General features: G+C 48.2%; 1 long non-coding RNA gene across 1 annotated transcript; it reads left to right on the forward strand.

Annotated features, from left to right (window-relative positions):
• The first annotated feature begins 7,608 nt into the window (after positions 1-7,608).
• Positions 7,609-19,675, forward strand: LOC125623623 (uncharacterized). Its single transcript, XR_007353063.2, has 2 exons — positions 7,609-8,804; positions 17,544-19,675. It is a non-coding gene; the product is annotated as an uncharacterized LOC125623623 (long non-coding RNA).
• The last annotated feature ends 1,942 nt before the right edge of the window (positions 19,676-21,617 follow it).

The following is a 21,617-nucleotide window of genomic DNA, read 5'->3' on the forward strand; positions in this document are numbered from 1 at the left end:
TATGCCTTCTTGTTCTTTGTCCTTTATTGTAAAACTAGAGAATTTTTTTCTGAAGACAAAAGGAGAGGGGAAGGATTATTATTTTGAGAGAATCCGAGACCCACATTAAACAAATAACTTGCTGTTCTGCAAATGACAGATGCAAATCAAAGCTATAATATTAATAGTAATGTCTGTGTGTGCGTTTGTGTGTGTACACATGTTACATGAAGGTTTAGTATAAAGACTTTATTGGCATGGCTGCATTACTCCTGAGTAGCAAAGCAATGCACTAGTCAAATTAATACTCAACCAAAATCCTTAATGGTCCACAATGTTCTCGCTCACTGCTACTCGTCTCGCATCTCACTATCCTGGACAGAGTCATCAGGAATGTGATGTCAAACTGACTCCATTAGCGTTTGATTTTTACCAATAATATAGTGCTCTCCTCGTCAGGGTTCACACCTGGTTGCAGCAAGGAGCCAGCACTGGGTGAAACAGTAGCTTTTTATAGCTAGTGCCAGCTGACAAATATTCATGCTGATTGACCATGAGGGAATTTTGACCCATCCAAAAAAAAAAAAATGGCCTGCCCCTTCCTGGGCACACACACTATTCAACAGTGGTGTCTCTGGGTCACTAGCATAGCCTCTTTACCCCTCTGATCTTCTTCTCAGGGCACCCACCTATAAATATGATGATGGTTGTGGCTGCTTTTCTTAACTGTGTTTCGAGGGCCCTGCAGAACTCTTCAAAACCCACCAATTGACTACTTCACTGACCTCTGGGTTTGACAAAACGCTAACCCGAGTACATGTAACAATGATGTCCAGTAACCTTCCTACCTCTTGTTCCAACAGGGACAGCCTAATCTTATCTGAGCCCAGCAGCGCTTCCCCTTGTGACGGCAGCCTAGCTCTCCCACGCTGTCTGGGATGCTGCTCCCTCTCCTCAGAGGAGCCAACGGACAAGCCTTCAAATTCAAACCCCCAAAGTTCCGAGTGAGCCAACTGGGTGGAGCTCTTGGTCAAGAGTCCAAGCCCCAGGATACATCTACACTGCTTTATAAACCCAGCTCTGTGGGACCTAGGCTTGTGGACTTGGTGTTTCCAAGCCCATGCTTGAGTGTCCACACTGCATTGTAAATCTGGGATTATAATTGCAGGTCTCAGGTCTCTCAGCCATACTAATTCATCCAAACTGCACTATGCAGACCTTCTGACTCGGGTCTGTGTCTTGAAGTGTGTCCACACTGCAAAGTGACAGGGCTTGGACCTAAGTCACAGAGCGACTCCAATTCCTATCCACCCTAAACCCCAGGTCCTAAGTGCTTGCTGACCTGAGTCAGACTGATTTGTGTGTGGACAGAAGGGGGTTTGGGTTCAAACCCAAGTCAGAGCCCAGGCTTAGTGTGCAGAGTAGACATATGCTCTTTGTCTTCATCCACCCAGTTCCTTTTTGGTCTTCACCCCACAACATACCCCATCATATAATTTTACTTAACGTATATCATATGAAAATATCTCATATTAAACAACTTTCAAATCAACATAGTTCTTTCTCCACAAATGCCAGTAATGCTTCTTGCCCAAGTCTAACCTACCCCATCATATGTTTTGTTTATGCCACATACTTTAGTTTATAGAAAACTGAAGTAGTTTAAGGAGATTCTAAAATATATATTGGTGATTTTCATATCTTTCCCTCATTACAGCAAAGCTGCATTAGTATTGTGAGTCTAACTGTACAGGCCTAGAACAGAGAGGGAAATTATAACTAATACATTTTTTAAAACCTCTGAAATAGTTTTTGTGTATATATAATAGTGTTGGTTGACATTATTATATTTCCCAGTGTTTCTAATGGACAGAATTGATGACAGATACATTGGAAAGAAGGGTTTTCAGCAATCTGGTGGGATAACCAATGCATTTCTAGCCCTACAGGTTCACAAGGTATTTGTTTTTAAAACTTTTCACTAGTCCAGGTCTGAATATTGCTTTTTCTGCGCCTCGAGCCCTTGTAACTTGGGGCAAGGGGAGGGGAAGAGGGAACTCCACAGATGGGAGAAAGCAGAACGCACATTTTGTAGCAACTTGGTGGTTTTGTTCTGGTTTTAAAAGGCAGCTTTTTGAAGCTGTGCAGAGGTTAGGAATGTTAAAAATTGTCACAGCAGAAGAGTCAGTGGACACAGGGCAGGTGAGCTGGTCAGAAGTGCAAGAGTAAATACTTGCCGAATTGGTTTTATGATTTGCTGAGCTCCTCTTGACTTAAATGTGAATTGAGGACTTCACAGGATTGAGCATGGAGCAGATCACAGGATTGAGCTCCCTAGGATCCAGCTCTATCGCCTTTCTTCACACAGCCCTCAGTTCAGCAGAGCACTTAAGCAAGGGCTTAGTTTTAAGCATGGGCTTAGTTTTAAGCACATGCTTATCTGAGTTCCAGTTATCCTCAGTATTAGGACTAGACATTGAGAGTTTCTTTCTACTAAGCTCTTGATTTGAAATGAGAGTGGCGGGGAGGGGGCGGGGACAGAGTAGGGAAAAGAAATGACTGCAATTAGGAAATGAATTAGCATCTGATCATAAACCAAAGAGAAAATAGTACCAGTGTATGGGTGGTGAATTTAAAAAAAAAAACAAAAAAAACTTTTTTTCTTTTTATGAAAGGCAGGATGGTCCAGTGGTTAAGATGTTAGCCCAGGACTTAGGAGACCCAGGTTAAATTCTTTGCTTTGTCATAGACAGCCAGGGTGACCTTGGGCAACATCTTTGTACCTCAGTTCCCCATCTGAAAAATGACAGATAATAGCACTGCCCTGCCTCACAGCGGTGGTGTAAGGATCAATATATGAAAAATTGTGAGGTACTTGGATACCCCGGTCAGGGGAGTGGGGGGACCATATAAGTAGCTTAGATAGGTGGACAGCTTTACCAAATTTGAGATCTAGTTAGAGGAAGATGATAATGTGCCTGTGTGGAGGGGACAAAGGGGATGTCGGGGAGGGATAGCTAAGTGGTTTGAGCACTGGCCTGCTAAACCCAGGGTTGTGAATTCAATCCTTGAGGGGGCCATTTCGGGATATGGGGCAAAAATTGGGGACTGGTCCTGCTTTGGGCAGGGGGTTGGACTAGATGACCTCCTGAGGTCCCTTCCAACCCTGATATTCTATGATTCTATGTGCTGATTGCTACAGACTGAAGGTGTCAGAGCAGACAGCAAGGTAAATACATGTTAACCCTCCCTGTCCCCTCCACACATGTGTTACAAAGCTCCGCTGTCTTTCTGAATGAGCCTCCAGGGGCTTCACAAGCCCAGATGGGCTTCCCTCTAACACAGCAGTCTCCCCGACCAACATAGAGGGCACCCTGGGCGGGGGTCGTCCTGCAAAAAGGTCAATACAGAGCCCTCCCTTGGTGTGAGAGCAGGCCAGGCCAAGGACTCACCCAAGAAAGTAGCCAGCTACCGGAGGGGGGAGGAGAACATGGGGTGAGAGGAACTGCTCGGGAACCAACCCCTCCTGCTTGCGGCTCTGACCTAGCACTGGAACGTTCAGAGACTGAACGTTCCAGTCGCCCCGCCCCGGAATGTTCAGACAATGAGCGTTCCACCCGCTTCCCCGGGGTTCATAGGAGCGGAGAATGTTAAGGTGATGGGCGTTCCGCCCTCCGCAGTCAAGGGCCGCAGGGCGCCTGCCGCAAGGATGCAGGGGGGTCTCGGGGCTGCTGCAGGATTCCTTCAGCACCAGGGACAGCTCCCTGTGTCCTGCCTCTGTCCTGGGGCCGGAGTGCGGCGGCGCTGCATCCTGCTCCCTGCCCCCCGGGGTAGTGCACAGAGGCTGTCACACGGGGCAACATGCCGCCTCTGTGGGGAAGAGGCTTATCACTGGAGGGGTCCAGATCGTTGAAGGGGATCCTCTCTTTATCCCTGGCAGGGGCGAAGAAGTGCCTTTCTTATCATCATTGGGGGAAGAGGTGGTGCTATCCTTAGCTAGTGTGGGGATGCCCTGTGGGAAGAGGGTCTTATCTTGGAGGGAGAATTGTTTCTTGATTCCCTGGATAGTGGAACATGGGCATGGGGAGGACCCTGAGAACATTTTCCTGGCCCCGGGAGGAAGGGTTGGGACACCTTATCCTGCTCCATGTGAAGGAACCTTGTTTTAATGCCCCGCTAATTATAGAGCCCAGTCAAAGCGGGAATGACCTTTCTGACCATTAGGATAGTCTAAGGAACTATATTTATAATAACAGAATAAAAAAACACCCAGGGCACTTTTCCTGCAAGCTCCAAAGCCATCCCATAAACATCAGTTTTGCCTTGGACACATAATGCAATAACGAGTAGCTGCTGCTTCTCCTCACTCCTACACAGGCTAAACTATTTTCACAAACAAATAATTGTCAAGTCCCTTCTACTTTTAAAGACTGGGCCAAATTTGCAAGAGGAACAATTAGGCACAATTCCATTGCCTTCAGACACGTTGTGCCTGTGTATACCAACAGTGAATTTAGTTCAGTAGATTCAAATTAGACTCACATAAAGAATTCCTTAACTACGCAACGGTATCTGTCATCCTTAGGGTATCTGTCATCCCTAATATCTGGTTCTGGGCAGTTCAAAATAAGGTGTGTGTTTCAGTTCCTAAAAGTATCTCTTTGGGAGAGGAGTGATTAATGTTTTCAATACAGCTGGTAAAATTATTCATTGCAAATAATATTCACTGTGAACATAGCCTTTGCGCTGTTTTGGAATCATTCACAAAGTCACCCTTATAGATGTGGATGTACTTGTAGTTCATAAGTATTCACCAAACAGTTTGGAAGAACAGTTTTCAGCCTATGGTTTGTTTTTACTATTTGCCTTGTGTGAGTAGTCATTTATGTCACACAGGCCTTGTCTACACTAGAACAAGTTTGCCAGTAAACCTATACTGGCAAACCATCCTCATGTCGACACAGCTTTTGCCAGTTTCCTGAACAAAATAAGCGATGCTAGCAAAAAGACTTTTTTACTTTGTATAACTATATCTACACTAAAAGAAAAGGAGGACTTGTGGCACCTTAGAGACTAACCAATTTATTTGAGCATGAGCTTTCGTGAGCTACAGCTCACTTCATCAGATGTTAAAACATCTGATGAAGTGAGCTGTAGCTCACGAAAGCTCATGCTCAAATAAATTGGTTAGTCTCTAAGGTGCCACAAGTCCTCCTTTTCTTTTTGCGAATACAGACTAACACGGCTGTTCCTCTGAAACCTACATCTACACTGGAGCTTTTGCCAGCACAGCTGTGTCAGGTGGGATTCCCACCCACCCACACTCTCTTAACTGACATAGGTTTGCTGGCAAAACTTTGAAGTGTAAACTAGGCCATATAGTATTCTTCCTGTTCCCGGATTGGATGAAACCTTTACACAGGAAATTAATATATATCAAGTAGCAAATATTGTGCAATGTTTGTGCTTCCTGTGGCTTTTGGGTGAAGAATCTGTGTGCTAAAATTCATATAAATTTCAAGACGTGAACATTTTCAGATGTATCCAGTGGTTGCTGGAATGCTCATTATGGCAACATAGTGAAGTAAGGCTGTTTATTCATGAATGTACCTTCCAATCTGTGGGGGGCGGGGTTAAAATTCTTGTTGTCCAACCAGCTGTAATTTTCTCCAATAATCAGATGGTGTGGGAATCATTTTGTATGCACAAGATGCAGCACATCAAGCACTCTTTAGGGTCAAATTGTGCCTCCTTTTGTTCAGACAAGTGAACACTTTCTCACACGAGTAGGTCCAGTGACTTCATGTGAGCTCACCATTGTAACCAAAGGGGTCACAATATGGCCTTTATTAATTAAAAATTGTAGAGTGATTTATAAAATGTCAGTGTTGTCTTTTGTAGGAACTCCCATGCAATATGAGTTATGCAGTATATTTGAACCTATCTCCTGCAGCCTGGCAACTGTCTCTGTTGCTATAGAAACATGGTTTCACCATCCTTTCATGCTGAACTTCAAGTATTTCCATTCCTCCCTCTTGTTAACATTTTATAAGTTGCCAAACACACTCAGTTCTTGTTTATTTTATTCTCTTAGTTATATGAATAATTAGGATCGCTTCCCAAATTATGCAATTAAAAAAACCATTATTCAGCACTTCTTGTTTCATTAACTGAAGAGTATTTGATAGCCGAATAAAAGTTCTTACACAATTTAATCTATACGGTCAGTTTGCACTGTAACTATAATTGGATGTGTTTAAGATACAGATTTATAACATATGTTTAATGTGCATCTTTGTGAATCATCATGTACATAATAGATGTGATGCATTTAAAAGAAAAATGTTGAAAATATGCCTATTGCACAAAAGTATCCATTAACTCAAAACACTTTTTCTTAACATAACAAACAGCCAGCCTTTGGGACTCCCTGGGACATGATGCTCCAACACTAGAGCAATGAAGTCTATATAAGTAGATAATATTATGTAAAGAGCTTAGCAGGATTCAAAAAAGGATCAGACCATTGACTGGACAGCTCAAGAGTGCTACATGACAGCAAAGTATTTTTCTTATTATCTGTGTAAATAATAAAAATATCTGCAGGCTACTTTCAATAGGGCAAAAGACGCTGGGAAATAGCTAACCTCATGCTTCAAAACATAAGGCTACCACTAACTGCCTGAAGTTGGGAAGCAAGGTCCCCATGGTTATTGCAAAATTTACATTATGGGGTTTTCCCACCTTTCCCTGAAGCATTGTGTATTGGTCCCTGTGGGAAACAGGATTCTGTGTTAGATGGACAGTGGATCTGATCCAGTTCACCAATTCCTATGTTTCCATAGTAGTCAGCAATGTAAAGGTCATAAGGCTCACTTTGTGTCATTCTGGGCCTGATCCCTAGCTGGTGTAAATTCTCACAGGTCCATTCAATGGCACTAGACCGATTGGATTGGGCCTTGGATTTATCACTGGAAAGGTCCAGATCACTGATGGGTGAGGAGGTTGAAGGGGATCCTCGCTTTATCCCTGGCAGGGGCAAAGAACTGCCTTTCTTATCATCATAGGGGGAAGAGGTTTGGGACCAGTTTTGGGCCCCCCACTACAGAAAGGATGTGGACAAATCAGAGAGAGTCCAGCGGAGGGCAACAAAAATTATTAGGGGGCTGGGGCACATGACTTAAGAGGAGAGGCTGAGGGAACTGGGATTGTTTAGTCTGCAGAAGAGAAGAGTGAGGGGGGATTTGATAGCAGCCTTCAACTACCTGAAGGGGGGTTCCAAAGAGGATGGAGCTCGGCTGTTCTCAGTGGTGGCAGATGACAGAACAAGGAGCAATGGTCTCAAGTTGCAGTGGGAGAGGTCTAGGTTGGATATTAGGAAACACTTTCACTAGGAGCGTGGTGAAGCACTGGAATGGGTTACCTAGGGAGGTGGTGGAATCTCCACCCTTAGAGGTTTTTAAGACCCGGCTTGACAAAACCCTGGCTGGGATGATTTAGTTGGTGTTGGTCCTGCTTTGAGCAGGGGATTGGACTAGATGACCTCCTGAGGTCTCTTCCAACCCTAATCTATGATTCTAGACATTTCTATTGTTAAAGGCCTGATCCTGCAGGCTTGATTCTGGCAATTGCTCACTGATGCAAAAGGGAGTTTTGCCTGAGGAAGGGCTTGTTTTAAAACCCAAGGTAGAGTCTTTTTTAAATGCCTGCTTCTTGATTTTAAGTGCTGAATAGATGTGGCTCCCTCCGTTAGTCTTTCAAGTATCCAGACAAGGCAGAGTATTCAGAGAAACCTTTACTGTTCTGTGAAATATAATGCCGGCTTATTTTGTATAGCCAGGGGGTTGTGCCCAGGTGCTGAGGTCAAGACCACCCTCCCTTTCCCATCTTGCTAAATAGGAGAGGGTCCAGAAAGTGGAGAGGGAAGTGCTGGCATAGTAAAGATTGAGATCCAATGACATTATGTACACCTTTCTCCTGCACTGTACAGGTCTCAAATCCTTTACAGAGTTAAATACCAAATGAAGGCTTAAATAATGAATAGCAGCAGCGGGAGAAAAAAGAGAAAAAAAAAGCAAGGGGGTGAAGAGATGTTCTGGCTGAGAAATCTATATAGAAAGAATTTGATTTGACACGAGTCAGTTGTGGATCATAATCCTAACAGAAATATTGGGAGGAGACTGGCAAGAGAATACAGATCAGTTGATTTTTGGCATATACAGTGCTACAGTTCCTAAGCCTATGGGGTACAAAAGCCAACTCTCTCCTACTCCCGCCAATCAAAATGGATTGTTCTGAAGCTGGATTGCTTGTGTGATAAAAGTGTAGGAAGCCGATGGCTGCAGAGTAATGCAGAAATAGCATATGAGAGAGAGAAGAAAAGAATCAAGTCGCAGAGGAGATAATCAACAGCATTAAGGGAAGACGTCTATAACCTCAGCAGCTGTGTTTATGCTGCTTTCTGTAATAGGCATCAGCCTTCTATCCCTAGGGAGATTTTACAGCATTAATTTCCTCTGCACAATTCCTGCCAGCAAGGCTTCTCTTCAGCAGCAACCTTTACCAACCCTCCACCTCCCTCTGCTACTGAGAGAGCGAGAGGGGCCAGTAGGAACTGCACCCCTCCACCTGATCTTCCTTTGCTCTCTTGGCCCAATGTCTCCTGTGCCCAATGAAGCAGATCCCGAAGTGCCCCGAATGGACCCAAGGATTCTGATTTTCCTTCTCTATGTGATGATCCTCCATGAGCTGGTCAGTGGCTGGATGGAGTATCAGAAACAGGTAACCAAACCTAAGAAGCAAGCGGGTCCAGTCTGGTCCTCTAGGTGAGTTGATGCTTAATATTAAAGAAGAGGGGAATAGCCGGATGCTTGATTCATGTATGTAAAGACGGGGAAGGTTGCTCTCTTATAGATGGTTACATTGTGTATGTATATCTCCCTCTGCACTGTGTGAATACACAGACATGGGGTTAGGGCTGTTTATCTTTTGACCACGCACCATATGAACACATTGTGGATTTGATTTATAGTCACAGATTTATGCTTGTGGTTTGTTTTAATGTGGATATATAGTATAACTCAGTGACCCTCAAACAGCGTATATTGGAGGAAAAGAGTGTGGCTAACTATATTGATCAGTGTAACATAAACCTCAGTAGACAACTTGTAATTTGAGTATTTTAGATTAAATCACTGGAGATTATGTCAATATCAAGTGCTTTCCCCCCCACTCTGTGTTTGGGCTCTGCCCATTATCCTAATCTTTGTTTTCCCCTGCACAACATGAAATACGGTGTGGGGAGATGAGGCTGCAAAAGAAAAGCCCCAAATGACCTTAATACTTACACTTAAGTGTGCGTCTGTGCAATCGTTAGCCTTGCACTCCAGTCACATAACATCATGATGTTTGTGATAACCATGTCCGTAATAATTCTGGAATTTTACGACAACATATTATTTGCCATCAATTCATCAGGCATGCGTGCCACACAAACTGCTAAAAGATTAAAGAGAACTCCTATTAAAAGAGAAAGAGGATCCATTAAAATACCGCTCGAAAAAAGCTGTTCCCTTTTCCCATCATTCAAATGATACCAGGTCTCAGAGCCATTGGCAATAGTGAAATGACAATCTTCTGGCCTTGGAGCAAAAGGTACCAGTGACACCATTCTCATTGGGTCTCAGAGCCAAAGCAGGAGTGAAACAGCTTGCAATGGAGCCCAAGAGCCACAAAGGGGTCATTGGTCCAGCTATACTATGTAAGCCAGAGGGAGGCACAGGAAATTATCAGTTCTTGCTGGCTGCTACGTTGGACCCTGCCCGATTCCTGAGCCCTGCTTCCCTGCCTTGTCCCTATTTCTGGCTTTTCTGCCTTGTTCCTGATCCCTGCTCCTGGTCTCTGACTCTGATTCCAGCTCTGACCCTCAACCCGACTTCAACTCTGGCTCCATCCCAGATTCCGACTCCTGCTCTGATCAGTGGGTCTGAATGCCCAAACCCTGGTCATACCCAAACGTGCCGGGGCCCACAATATAGAAAGGCCAGGGATTCGAACAGCACATCCCAGGACAACCCCACTTTCTGTCTGAAACCCCTTCTTCTCAAGGGAGTGAAGATGATTCTTGGGAGTTCATTGCTATTTTAAACAAGTTGACAGGGCCTAACCTGCCCCTGACACTTGTATAAAAACTTGCAGCATTACAATGAGCAGTCAATACCTATGTAGCAAGTAGCTATAGCACTGACCAAGTAGCCAGGGCTGGACGTAGTGAGACAAAGTGTCTGAAGAATGATATAAACTAGGGTTTCGCAAGCTGCAAGTTTCCCCGACCCCAGCCAAATGGTCTCTTTCTGGTTCTTTTATGTTCTGTCTTTCTATGTTTTATTAATTATTACTATTACTGTATTGCAGAAGCACCTAGAGATCCCAGTATGGCCCCACTGTGCATATATATAGACCTAGTGGATAGCGCCCTGGACTGATATGCTGAAAACATGGGTTTTCTTCCTGGCTTGGCCCCGGCCTGTTTGAGAACCAGCATCTCCGTGCCTCAGTTTCCCCCTCTAAAAAATTGTACCTCCTTTGTAAAGCACTTTGAGATCTGCCGATGAAAAATACTCTATAAGAGCTCGTTATCATTATTATAACAAAAAGGTTTTCCTTCCCTCCAAGAGCTTACAATCCAAGTAAAAGACAAGGAAGAACAGAGTCCTCCTTCCCTGCAGAGTTCCTTTTTCCAGCTACATTTTCTTTTTAGTTCACAGGACGCCACAAGAGCAAATCCTGTTTTAACCATGTCGGGTCACTGTTGTGTTGGGGACCTCGTTACACCCTGGTGGTAATTGTTATAACATGGACAGGCACTTAGAGGGGCAATCAATCAGTGACATGAGGTCAAATTGCCAGCAGCTTTCTAAAAGCACAGCTTCACTGCCCTCTCCTTGTTTCTCCTGGGTGAAGACTGGAGCTGGGCAAACAACATGCAGCTAGCCACGTAGTCTGGAAATGTATCTCCCTTTTCCTCTTTGTGAATCACTTCTGCACAGACTGCAATTTTCACAAGCGTTTTGCTGTTCAAAATAAATCAAAAAGTCCATACACACAAATTCAGCCAGTGCATTGGATTGCAAGCTGTGTCCTGGGTTGAGTCATTAATTCTCAGTGTCCGACTGGTCATCTAAGCTATATGGTATGGTTTCTATTCCCTCGTTGGAGAACAAACTTTATTATAAATTTCATTTGTCATTATGGATTTGTTGTTTTGATGAACATAAAAGGTAGTATTTTTTAATTGTGTTAACAACCACTTTGGCAGAGCTCCAACCTTGTCTCAGTGGGTCCTGTGCTTCCTGGCAGATTATGCTAGCCTCAGAAGCTCACTGTGACCCTCTGTGTAGCCCTTCTCCTTCTAGGGGCAAGGGTCACATTTTCATCATAAGCCAGCAAAGAGATTGGTGAGAGAACTCCCACAGTCTCCTTTGTCCCTACAGGCTTATTCCAGAACAGTTTAGCCTCCTGTCCTGACAGGGGCCTGTCTTCCCCTCCCAGGAGGTGTTTCTGTAGTGGGGGGGGAAGAAACCCAGGCCCTCCCTCAACTCTGGGTTCCAGCTCAGAAACCCTAATGGCAGCAGCTATTGGCAGCCAACCTTTCACTGCCAGAATTGATACATTTCCCTGGGCCACTTCCCCACAGCTCCCCCACTTCTTTCTCTTAACACCTTCTTCACCTTAAGGCTCGCTGTCTAGTGGCTTGGCAGTATCTTCAATTACCCAGACCTTCCACTGCACTTGCTCTCCCCTGGCTCTTCTTGGCCTGACTGGAGTGAGCCCTTTTATAGTGTCAGAGGGGCCTTAATTAGAGTCAGGTGTTCACATTAACTTAACAGCCTCACCTGACTCTTTACAGCTTAATTTGGAGTCAGGTGTTCTTATTAGCCTAATGGCTTCAACTGACTCTTTGCAGGCTAGTTGGAGTCATGTGTTCACCCTAGCCCGGAGCAGCCCCTGCTCTGGTCAGTCAGGGAACAGAAACCTGTTCATCCAGTGGCCAGTAGATCAGCCTTTGACTCCTTTGCTGAACCCAACTGGCCTGGAGGGAGATTGCTGCTGGGCCTTGGGCTACCGCCCCAGCTGCTCCCCTGGCTGGGCCAGACACCACCCACCCCCCTTCTCTGCTGCCTGGTTGCTGATGAGCTGCTGGACCCTGCCCCCCACCCTTGGGTGCTGCTGCTCCAACTACAGCCCCTGGGCGGGGGAGTGAGGAACCCCCACCCCAGCTGTTGCTACTGCTGCTGTGGACACCACCACCCGTGAGGGGTCCTCTCTGCCTGCCTGGCCGCCGGGCGGCTGCTGCCTTTGCTGCTGGACCCCGAAGGAGGCAGGGACGAGGCCTTCAGCCGCTGGGGGAGCGCACAGGGACTCTGCAGACCACTGTGGAGGGGGCCTGAAGGCTGAGTAACTTTTGAACGGTGCTCTTGTGGTGGAGGTTTTGACTGGGGGGGGGGGATGCAGGGGGTGTGGCGTGGAGTCTGCCCCCCAGTCCATCTTTGTGTCCCCCCCACCACCACTGTCGTCGCTGCCCCCTCCACCACCCCCAGTGGACACTCACTATCTGCCTCAAGCTCCTGCCTCTGGGACTCCGCTGCTTGCTTGGCCTGCCGCCCCCTTTCACCACCTTTTGGGCCTGAAGCAGCAGCCAGCCCGCACTGACTCTTTGCAAGCGCATGTGGGCACATGTCTTCCCCCCCCCCACCCCAGACTGGCCCCCTTCAACAAGCCCCCAGCTTTGTCCCTTGCTACCTGCCCCATTTTGCCCCTTGCAGCCTTTTTGCCCTCCCGTTTACCCCAGCACCTCACTAGCTTCAGTTTGTTTGCTTGTCCCGCCCTTTTCCCTCTGCAGCTTTTGTTTGTTTGCCCCACCCCAGCCTCTGAAGCTTGCTCCTTGGTTCCCTGTCCTGCCTCCAGCCTGGTTCTCCCCCCTCCCCACGTGGTGCCCCTGCCCTGATTGGCCCCTTACTCAGTGCACCCATGCCCCCCCCATGCGCTTGTGCCCTTCCCCTGTTTGAGTTTGCCCCGATCTCACTGCACCTCCCCTAACATTATGACCCCCCTCCCCTAGTGCAGCTAGAGGAGCTGGATTTCTATCCTGAGTTGGTGACTGTCCCCCACAAGCCCTTGCTAGCCCTCCTGTCCAGCCCACCCCTTTTGGCGCCCTCCTCCCCTGCCTGCAGCCTAGCTCCGATATGACCAGCAGCTCCTTTATCTCCATCCGAGAGGTCTTCCGCGAGACCTCTCTGGGCTGCCGGTCTTCTACCAGGACCTCCTCCAGACCTGGAAACTGTTCACAGCGACCAGGTCCATGGCGGCCTCCGTGGGGGAAGATCTCCTCGCACAGCTCCTGCAACACAACCCCTAGCTCCGTGCGCAGGTGGCGGAGTCCCCCTCGGTGCGCCAGAGGTTGGTTCTGGCAGAAGTCACCAGAGTCGGAGACCTCCTGGACTACAATCGGGGAGATTGGCTGGATCCCCTGACACTCGCTCAGCGCATGGGGCTCTCCAGACCTCGTACTCCCCTGCACGTACTTCAGGAGGTGAGGACCGCTTTGCCGCCCGCTGCTCGGGTTTACCTCGACCGGGTCCTAAAGGGAGGGCGTGCCCTGCCCACCCTCCACCCCAGGCCCTCCGGATCTTTTCATCGGGCCCCTGCCCTGTGGACCCGACCGCCCCTTCACCATGAGCCGTTTATGTGAGCTGCAGCCGGTCCGTTTCCAGACCGCACCAAGGAAACATCTATACACACTCGTGCTGCACACCCTTCACGTCCTCACCCTCGTGTCCCACCCCAACACAAAGTGGTGGGACCTCCTGCCACCTCTAGAGGGTGAGGAGCCCTGGTGGGCCGGCCTATGTTCCACTCTGGTCCCAAGGCTCACCGGGGATATCGGTTTGTGGCTCTTTCACGGGGCCATGAGCACGGGCATGCACTTGGCACGGTTCACCCCAATCCCAGACACCTGCCCCTTTTGCGGCGTGAGGGAAACCCTGGCGCATGTATACCTGGAATGTGCCAGGCTGCAGCTCCTATTCCAGCTCCTCACATATTTTGTTAAGATTTTGGTTGCACTTTTCCCCTCACCTCCTTATCTATGCACTCACTATCTGTGGCCCCACTAAATCACGGGACATCCTGGTCAGCCTCCTCCTGGCCCTGGCTAAAGTGGCCATCTATAACACCAGGGTGAGGAGGTTGGCCGATGGAGTCTCCTGTGACTGTGGGGCCTATTTCCGATCCTCCGTCCGTTCACGCCTCCGGGCGGAGTTCCTCTGGGCAGCGTCCACTGACTCCGTTGACGCCTTCGAGGAGCAGTGGGCACTGTCCGGGGTTCTCTGCTCTGTGTCCCCATCCGGTTCCCTTCTTTTGACCCTTCGACCGCACTCCTGTCCCTGTTGTTCGTTAGTTGTCCCCCGTAATTATTTGGTTTTCCAGGTCCTGTGGACCCCCCTCCTAGGCTGGGGGGGATCCTTTAGCAGTGGGCCCGCCCACTTCCTGGATCCCAATAAGACTCCTCTGCTGTACCCAACTGATCTGGGTCTATCGCACCACGTACTAATGCCTTCTAAAACTCTAGTGCAGTCAAGGCAATCTGTAGCTTAGCATGTGCTGGGTGGTAGAGTTGAAAGCCTAGGGGAGGAGTGTGTGCTATAGTACGTTTTGCCTTGTCTAGAGCTTTAGAAGATATTAGTACATCCTAGCTACCACACTCCACAACACACCTTTGAGCCTAGTCAAGACAAATCCTGAAGGCAAAATTTACCCTCTTCCAGAGGGGCCAGCACTAAGAGCTAGGGGTCAGAGTATGTCTACCCTAATAGGTGTGTCTTTAACTTGGGTTAGCTCGATCGGTTGGCAGAGCAACCAGGACAAATGCCCACTTTTGTTAAAGTGGAGTGTGGAGGAACGTGCAGGGGGGAGGAGTGGCAAGGCCAGCCCCACGTAGGGCTCGGGTGGGGTGCAGGCAGGGCTCGGGCGAGCAGTGACGCTACTCCCACTCAGGCCAGCCCCACACAGGGAGAAGGGGAGGGCTTGGGCTAGCCCCACGTGGTGTCCCGTTTTCCCTTTGGGAAATAGGGTCACCCTAAGCGAAGACAATGGAGCCGCTGCCCGATAGGGTTGAATGGGAGCTGCTAACCCAAGTTAAAAGCTGTGGTGTTGTGTCTTTGCTGCTGTGTTAATTCAAGTTCAGATCATACCCCTCCTTTCTTTCCAGAGTAAACGTACCCGTAGACTAAAGCTGCACCCAAAGGGTGACTAATCCTCCTGCTGGCCCTCGGCATGGGGGTGAACTTCACCAGTCTGAATTTCACGGTGTGATTCAGCTAAGCCAGGGGTGGCCAACCGGAGCCTCAGAGGGAGCCAGAATTTACCAATGTACCTTGCCAAAGAGCCACAATAATATGTCAGCTCATCACCCTGCTCCCAGTTCCTCCCACCCACCGGCAGCCCTGCTGATCAGCGCCTCCCCCTCCCTCCCCACACCTCCCGATCAGCTGTTTGGTGGCCTGCAGAAGGCTCTGTGGGGGAGGGGGAGGAGCGAGGGCAGGGCAGGCTGAGAGGAGGGGGCGGGAAGGGGTGGCGTGGGGGCAGGGCCTGGGGCAGGGCCAGGGATTGAGCAGTGAGCACCCCCTGGGCACATTGGGAAGTTGGCGCCTGTAGCTCCAGCCCCGGAGTCGGTGCCTAGACAAGGATCCGCGTGTTAACTTCTGAAGAGCCGCACGTGGCTCCGGAGCCCCAGGCTGGCCACCCCTGAGCTCATCTATACTATGCAACTCGCTTCCCCCAAACATTCCTATGAGCCCAGCTTCACTCATGTGAGGGTTTACAGAAAAGCAAGCTACAAAAGGGAGCGCAAACAGTGACGTTCTATTTAGAAGCCGACATAACGTTCACAAATACACTTGCTAATTGCCCAGTTCAGGGTAGAGCAAAGCCCATCAAGTCCAAGTTTTTAAGGCTGGCAAAGGCAACTAACAAGCAGTTTCTAGCAACGTATCATGGAAGGCAAAAGTACAAGCAAACATTAGGTTTGTGTGCATTTATTTTGGGTTTTTTAGAAGAATATCTACCGGTAGGGTGGGGTTTTCAAAAGCACCGAAGGCAATAAGCAGCACAAATCTCTTTGGCTCTCAGTGGGATTTGTGCTCCTAACATCCGTGGGCACTTTTGAAAATCCCTTGCCCCTGTGGCCGTTGTATTGCAACATTGGGACACTCCTGATTTAGTAGCTGGCTTGTTACAATAACTAGCAGCTGTTGCAGCATTGATGGAGTTCCCAGAATCATCCCAGTTTCAGAAGCTCGAAGAAGAAATGGGCCAGACTTCCATGCCTGTGATCTCAAACCCTTGTGTAGCAGGAAGAGAGCCTGAAACATAAGCCCTTGTATTAGAGACCTGAGCTAAAGTGGTGGGCCAGCTTTGCTGATATAAAGCGAAGTTAGCAAAACTCAGGCTCTGCCTGCTTGCAAGTTCACAGAACCTGGCAAGAACAGGGCTGATATTGCAGAAACGCACATTCCTAAGAAGTGCTCAGCACAGATTACTCATGCAAACACATTCCAGAAGAGTGGTACCAGAACATCCCAGTAACAAGGATGGTACAAAAACATTCCCCACGGATAACAGGAACACACTGACCCCTCCTAAAAGATAAGGTCAGAATAACAGTGTAATAAATAAGAGGTTTTAATCGACCCAACATGTACAAGGTGATGGGTGATAACTAGCCACGTCAGGGGCCAGTAGCTAACTATATCAGAGGGGCAGTATGTAACTTGTTTGTATCCGGGTATAAAGAGATATCTCTGAGAGAGTGTCTTGGTCCACCCGAGGGGGGAATAAAAAGTCCTGCCATTCACTGAGCTGCGTCCATTGTCACAGGCATACATGTCTTAGAATCCTCGTAAAGTCTGCCAGGGGCTATTACCATGCTTTGTCCACAATAAATCAGGCCTGGTGGCTTCGACCTTAACGGATCCTGTGGTCATGGGGCGGTTCACTCAAGGTCTGCTGTGCTGGCTGGCTGTGCAAGGCTGGGGCAGTGTAACCCACACACCTCCTCAGTGTGGTATTCTGTCTCATCTAGTGGCACCGAGACCACTTAGAGAGAGAGTTCAATGAGTCTGCTCTACAGCCTTAGTTAAGAGCCAGTTGGCTTTTAGCTCATGCAGTAGAGGCTCATGCACTAAGCTCCAGAGGTCCCAGGTTCGATCCCGCCTGCTGACAGCCGGGGTCTGTCAGCGTTACAGCCACACACAGGGAGATCACACTCACATGCAGCCAAACATCTAACAGCACCTTGAACAGCAGGGAAAGTGCAGGTCCTCTTCCAAACTGATCAAGCATTGGCCCTTACCTAGGAGACTTGGATGCGCCCGTCCTTGAGGCTAGAGTGCCCACTCCTGGGCCTAAGGTTGTCAGATCACAGAGGAGTCCCCACTAACTGCAAGAGACTGACTCCTAGCACTGAAGCATCTCAGTAACAATGGCTCATTTTATGTTTTTTGTAGCTTCACAAGATCAAACCACTCTGGCTCCTCCAGGCGTTTGCTGCACTCGGCGCGGAGAGAGCGGTACCGGGATTGGAGGAAACCGGGGCGAATCATCAGGAAGGCATGAGGATGCCTCGTGGGTCCTTTCTGAAGCTTGGCATGGGATGCTTATTGATCCTGAGGCACACAATCCCTTGTGAAGTCTGCACTGTGAAGGCCACCTACCTGTCATCTTGCAGTAGCCAGTGTGAAAGCCTCCTCGAGGCACCACAGTCTGCATCTCTGCCTGACACGTCTCTTCCTGAGACTGACCAAGCTTCTATTGCTCCAAGATTGTTGAGTCGGACACAGCTGAAGAGGCAAGAATAAGCTTCATCCAGGGATCGAAGTGCTGTTCCTCAGTGAGGACACACCCAGAAGAGACTCATCACAGCCATTGGGTGAGATCAGCCAGGGGTGGGGTGCCGTTTATTTTTGTCATGCTGCAAAGAGAAGAATGAGCTTGTCCACATATTTCGGAAACATCCATTATTGTAGCTTTTGGGGGTGACTCTTCTTTTTCTTACCCAGGGCAAGTGGGTTGCATTTAACTGGTATAGAGTGAAATTCACCCCTCTGTAGAGGGCCAGCACACTATTTCAGTCCCATTGAAATTCTAATTTGAGGACTTAAATGATGGACAGGCAAAATTTTCAAAAGTCATTGCTGATTTTTGGGTGCCTAACCTGGGACACTTTATAGGGGCCCGATTCCCAGGAAGTGCTGAGCACCGACCCTCTAAAAATTAGTCTCCTTCACAGTGTCTCAATTTGGGCATCTAAAAATGGCAGGACTCAGAATTAATCACTTGGTGAACTGTTGGCCCTCTACACAGGGATGACTCTCACCTATAGGGAAAATATAACTGTCTCTTTCTTATACTCACCACTATGAAATGTATCTGAGGCACACAGATCAATCTCACTGCATGGTATAGCACCAAATTAGGAATTAGTCCACCAGCTAAAATCTATTAAAATGATCTCATAACCAGCGTAGTTCAGATGGATCTGAGCAGCAGTGCCTAATGTAACAGCAGCTTTTGAATGAACAGAGAGATGGTGCTGAAAGATAACGTTTCTCTTTTAGTGGAGTCTTTCTTTGACATTATGGTGTAGGGACAAGTCTCAGTTTTCACATGCTGCAGTCTCACGGAGCAGAGTCCAATTAAAAATGGAAGAGGATCCGTTACTATTGGAAGGACTCTCGTAATAAGCTTCGCACATCCTCTAAAAACGAATGGTGGCCTTTGTAGGTAGAGCTGGCTGCCTTATTTGTTGAACAGAATATTCAGCATGAACGTAGCTCTTTTTCTGTTTGCACCTCTTCATCCATCTGATTCCTGCTCTTGGATTCATTACATGGAAGGCTTCGCCGAATACATTTGAACATATGTGGTGTTGGTTTTTTAAATTGTTCGCTTTGGCTATCGTGGTGTGTGATTGGCCCCTTAAGCCTCACAGGGTTGTGTCTGCTCCCTGATTGCGTGATTTGAATTTTTTAACTTAGAGGATCCAACCAATAAGTAGCAAATAACTCACTTTCTGGTACTGAATTTCAATGAATAACCATTCTTCCAAAGGCTGTGTTACTCTTAGAATTTGAGGACATTTTCAGAAATTCCCCGTGAGTCATGAATAATAAATAACAGAACCCCTGAAGAGCAGCAGACCAAACACAGTGTGCTTTAGTAGGGGAATTATTAGTGAACCCCTTTTTTTCAATTATCCAGTCAGCTCTAGTTCTGTGGGAGAAACATACAATTGGATTGTTTTTCCTTGCTGTGCGTGGTCTGCTGGCCCCTCTCTTGTCTTTCTAGTCTTAACATGAATTTGATTAAGAGCAATTATATATAAAAGGTGGTTTTGCTTAATTGTTTGCGCAATGCATGATGGGGTTGGTCCTGGTTATAAAAGCCAAGAACCTGCCCTCAGCTGAAGCCAGCAGTCCTGGAAGCTACTAAGGGTGATGCAGTCGGACTGTCCTGATAACTGCTTTGTTAAGGAAACATTAATGGGTGTGAATACCTGGTTATGTTGACCATACGGTCGGTTTATATTCTGTGTTTACTTTTTCTGTAGATCTTCAAATAAACTGATTTACATGTAAAACATTCAGACTGGCTTCCTCTTTGCTCATTCCTTGCACACCTCTCAGCTGCCCTTGAGTTCAGTGGGCAGAATCCATCCCTGTGCTGAGGGGCAGCAATGAGCCATTTAGGAGACCCAGTGAGATGACTTGTTCAGTGAGGCGCTATTCAATGTGGCTGAAGGTATCCGAATAGGCCTTAAATAAATACATGGTCCTATTAAAACAATAAGACTGAAATGCACAAAGAATACACTTTCTTATTGTCTAAAGCATGTCTTAAAAGAAGCAAAGGTCCTTTGCTAAAAGCCCCAAGCTCAATACACTATGAGTGCCTAGTGCAAAAGCCATCCTGCAGTGTGGCCATCTGATGTCCTTCTAAGGCAGGGGTGGGAAAACTACGGCCCGTGGGCTGGATCTGGCCCACGAGCCACACCACAGGGCTCGGCCCAGCTCTGGCCAGAGCACCAGGTTGGGGCCCCACCGATGGGTTGGCCCCGTTCTGGTGCTCTGGATGGGGTGTCGGGTCGGGGCCAGACCACGCGGCTCCCGGAAGCCGCGGCATTCTGGCCGGGGCACTGAGTCTGGGGCTGCACCACGTGGCTCCCGGAAGCCGCGGCATAGCCCTGCTCCGGCTCCTACATGCTCCAATGAGAGCTGAAGGGGCAGTGCCTGTGGATGGGGCAGCGTGCAGAGCCACCTGGCCACACTTCCGCATAGGAGTCAGAGAAGGGACATGCCACTGCTTCCGGGAGCCGCTTGAGGTAAGTGCCACTCAGAGCCTGCACCCCTGAGCCTCTTCCCACACCCCAACCCCCTGCCCCAATCCTGATCTCCATCCCACTCTCCAAACCCCTTGATCCCAGCCCAGAGCACCCTCCTGTACCCCAAACCTCTCATCCCCAGCCCTACCCCAGAGCCTGCACCCCTTCCCACACCTTTTCCTGAGCCCTGATCATAGAATCATAGAATATAAGGTTTGGAAGGGACCCCAGAAGGTCATCTAGTCCAACCCCCTGCTCGAAGCAGGACCAAATCCCAGTTAAATCATCCCAGCCAGGGCTTTGTCAAGCCTGACCTTAAAAACCTCTAAGGAAGGAGATTCTACCACCTCCCTAGGTAACACATTCCAGTGTTTCACCACCCTCTTAGTGAAAAAGTTTTTCCTAATATCCAATCTAAACCTCCCCCACTGCAGCATGAGACCATTACTCCTCGTTCTGTCATCTGATACCATTGAGAACAGTCTAGAGCCATCCTCTTTGGAACCCCCTTTCAGGTAGTTGAAAGCAGCTATCAAATCCCCCCTCATTCTTCTCTTCTGCAGGCTAAACAATCCCAGCTCCCTCAGCCTCTCCTCATAACTCATGTGTTCCAGATCCCTAATCATTTTTGTTGCCCTTCGCTGGACTCTCTCCAATTTATCCACATCCTTCTTGAAGTGTGGGGCCCAAAACTGGACACAGTACTCCAGATGAGGCCTCACCAATGTCGAATAGAGGGGAACGATCTCCCACCCTCCAAACTCCTCAGTCCCAGCACAGAGCACCCTCCTACACCCCAAACTCCTCATCTCCAGCCCCACCCCAGAGCCTGCACCCCCAGCCGGAGCCTGCACCCCTTCTCGCACCTCTGCCTGAGCCCTGATCCCTCTCCCGCCCTCCGAACCCCTCGGTCCCAGCCCAGAGCACCCTCCTACACCCCAAACTCCTCATACCTAGCCCCACCCCAATTTTGTGTGCATTCATGGGCCTCCACACAATTTCTATTCCCGATGTGGCCCTCGGGCCAAAAAGTTTGCCCACCCCTGTTCTAAGGCAATACCAAAATTCAAACCTGGAGAGCTTGTTTTAATCTGTTGCTGTGAGACACAGCAGCAGAATTCAAAGATGCTACAGTCAGGTTAGTTTAACTTGTACTCTTTATATTCAAAGAAACCACTGGTATCTTTGCATCCACAGGGGA

The sequence above is a fragment of the Caretta caretta genome, chromosome 16 (genome assembly GCF_965140235.1).
Source record: "Caretta caretta isolate rCarCar2 chromosome 16, rCarCar1.hap1, whole genome shotgun sequence".
Classification (NCBI taxonomy): Eukaryota; Metazoa; Chordata; order Testudines; family Cheloniidae; genus Caretta; species Caretta caretta.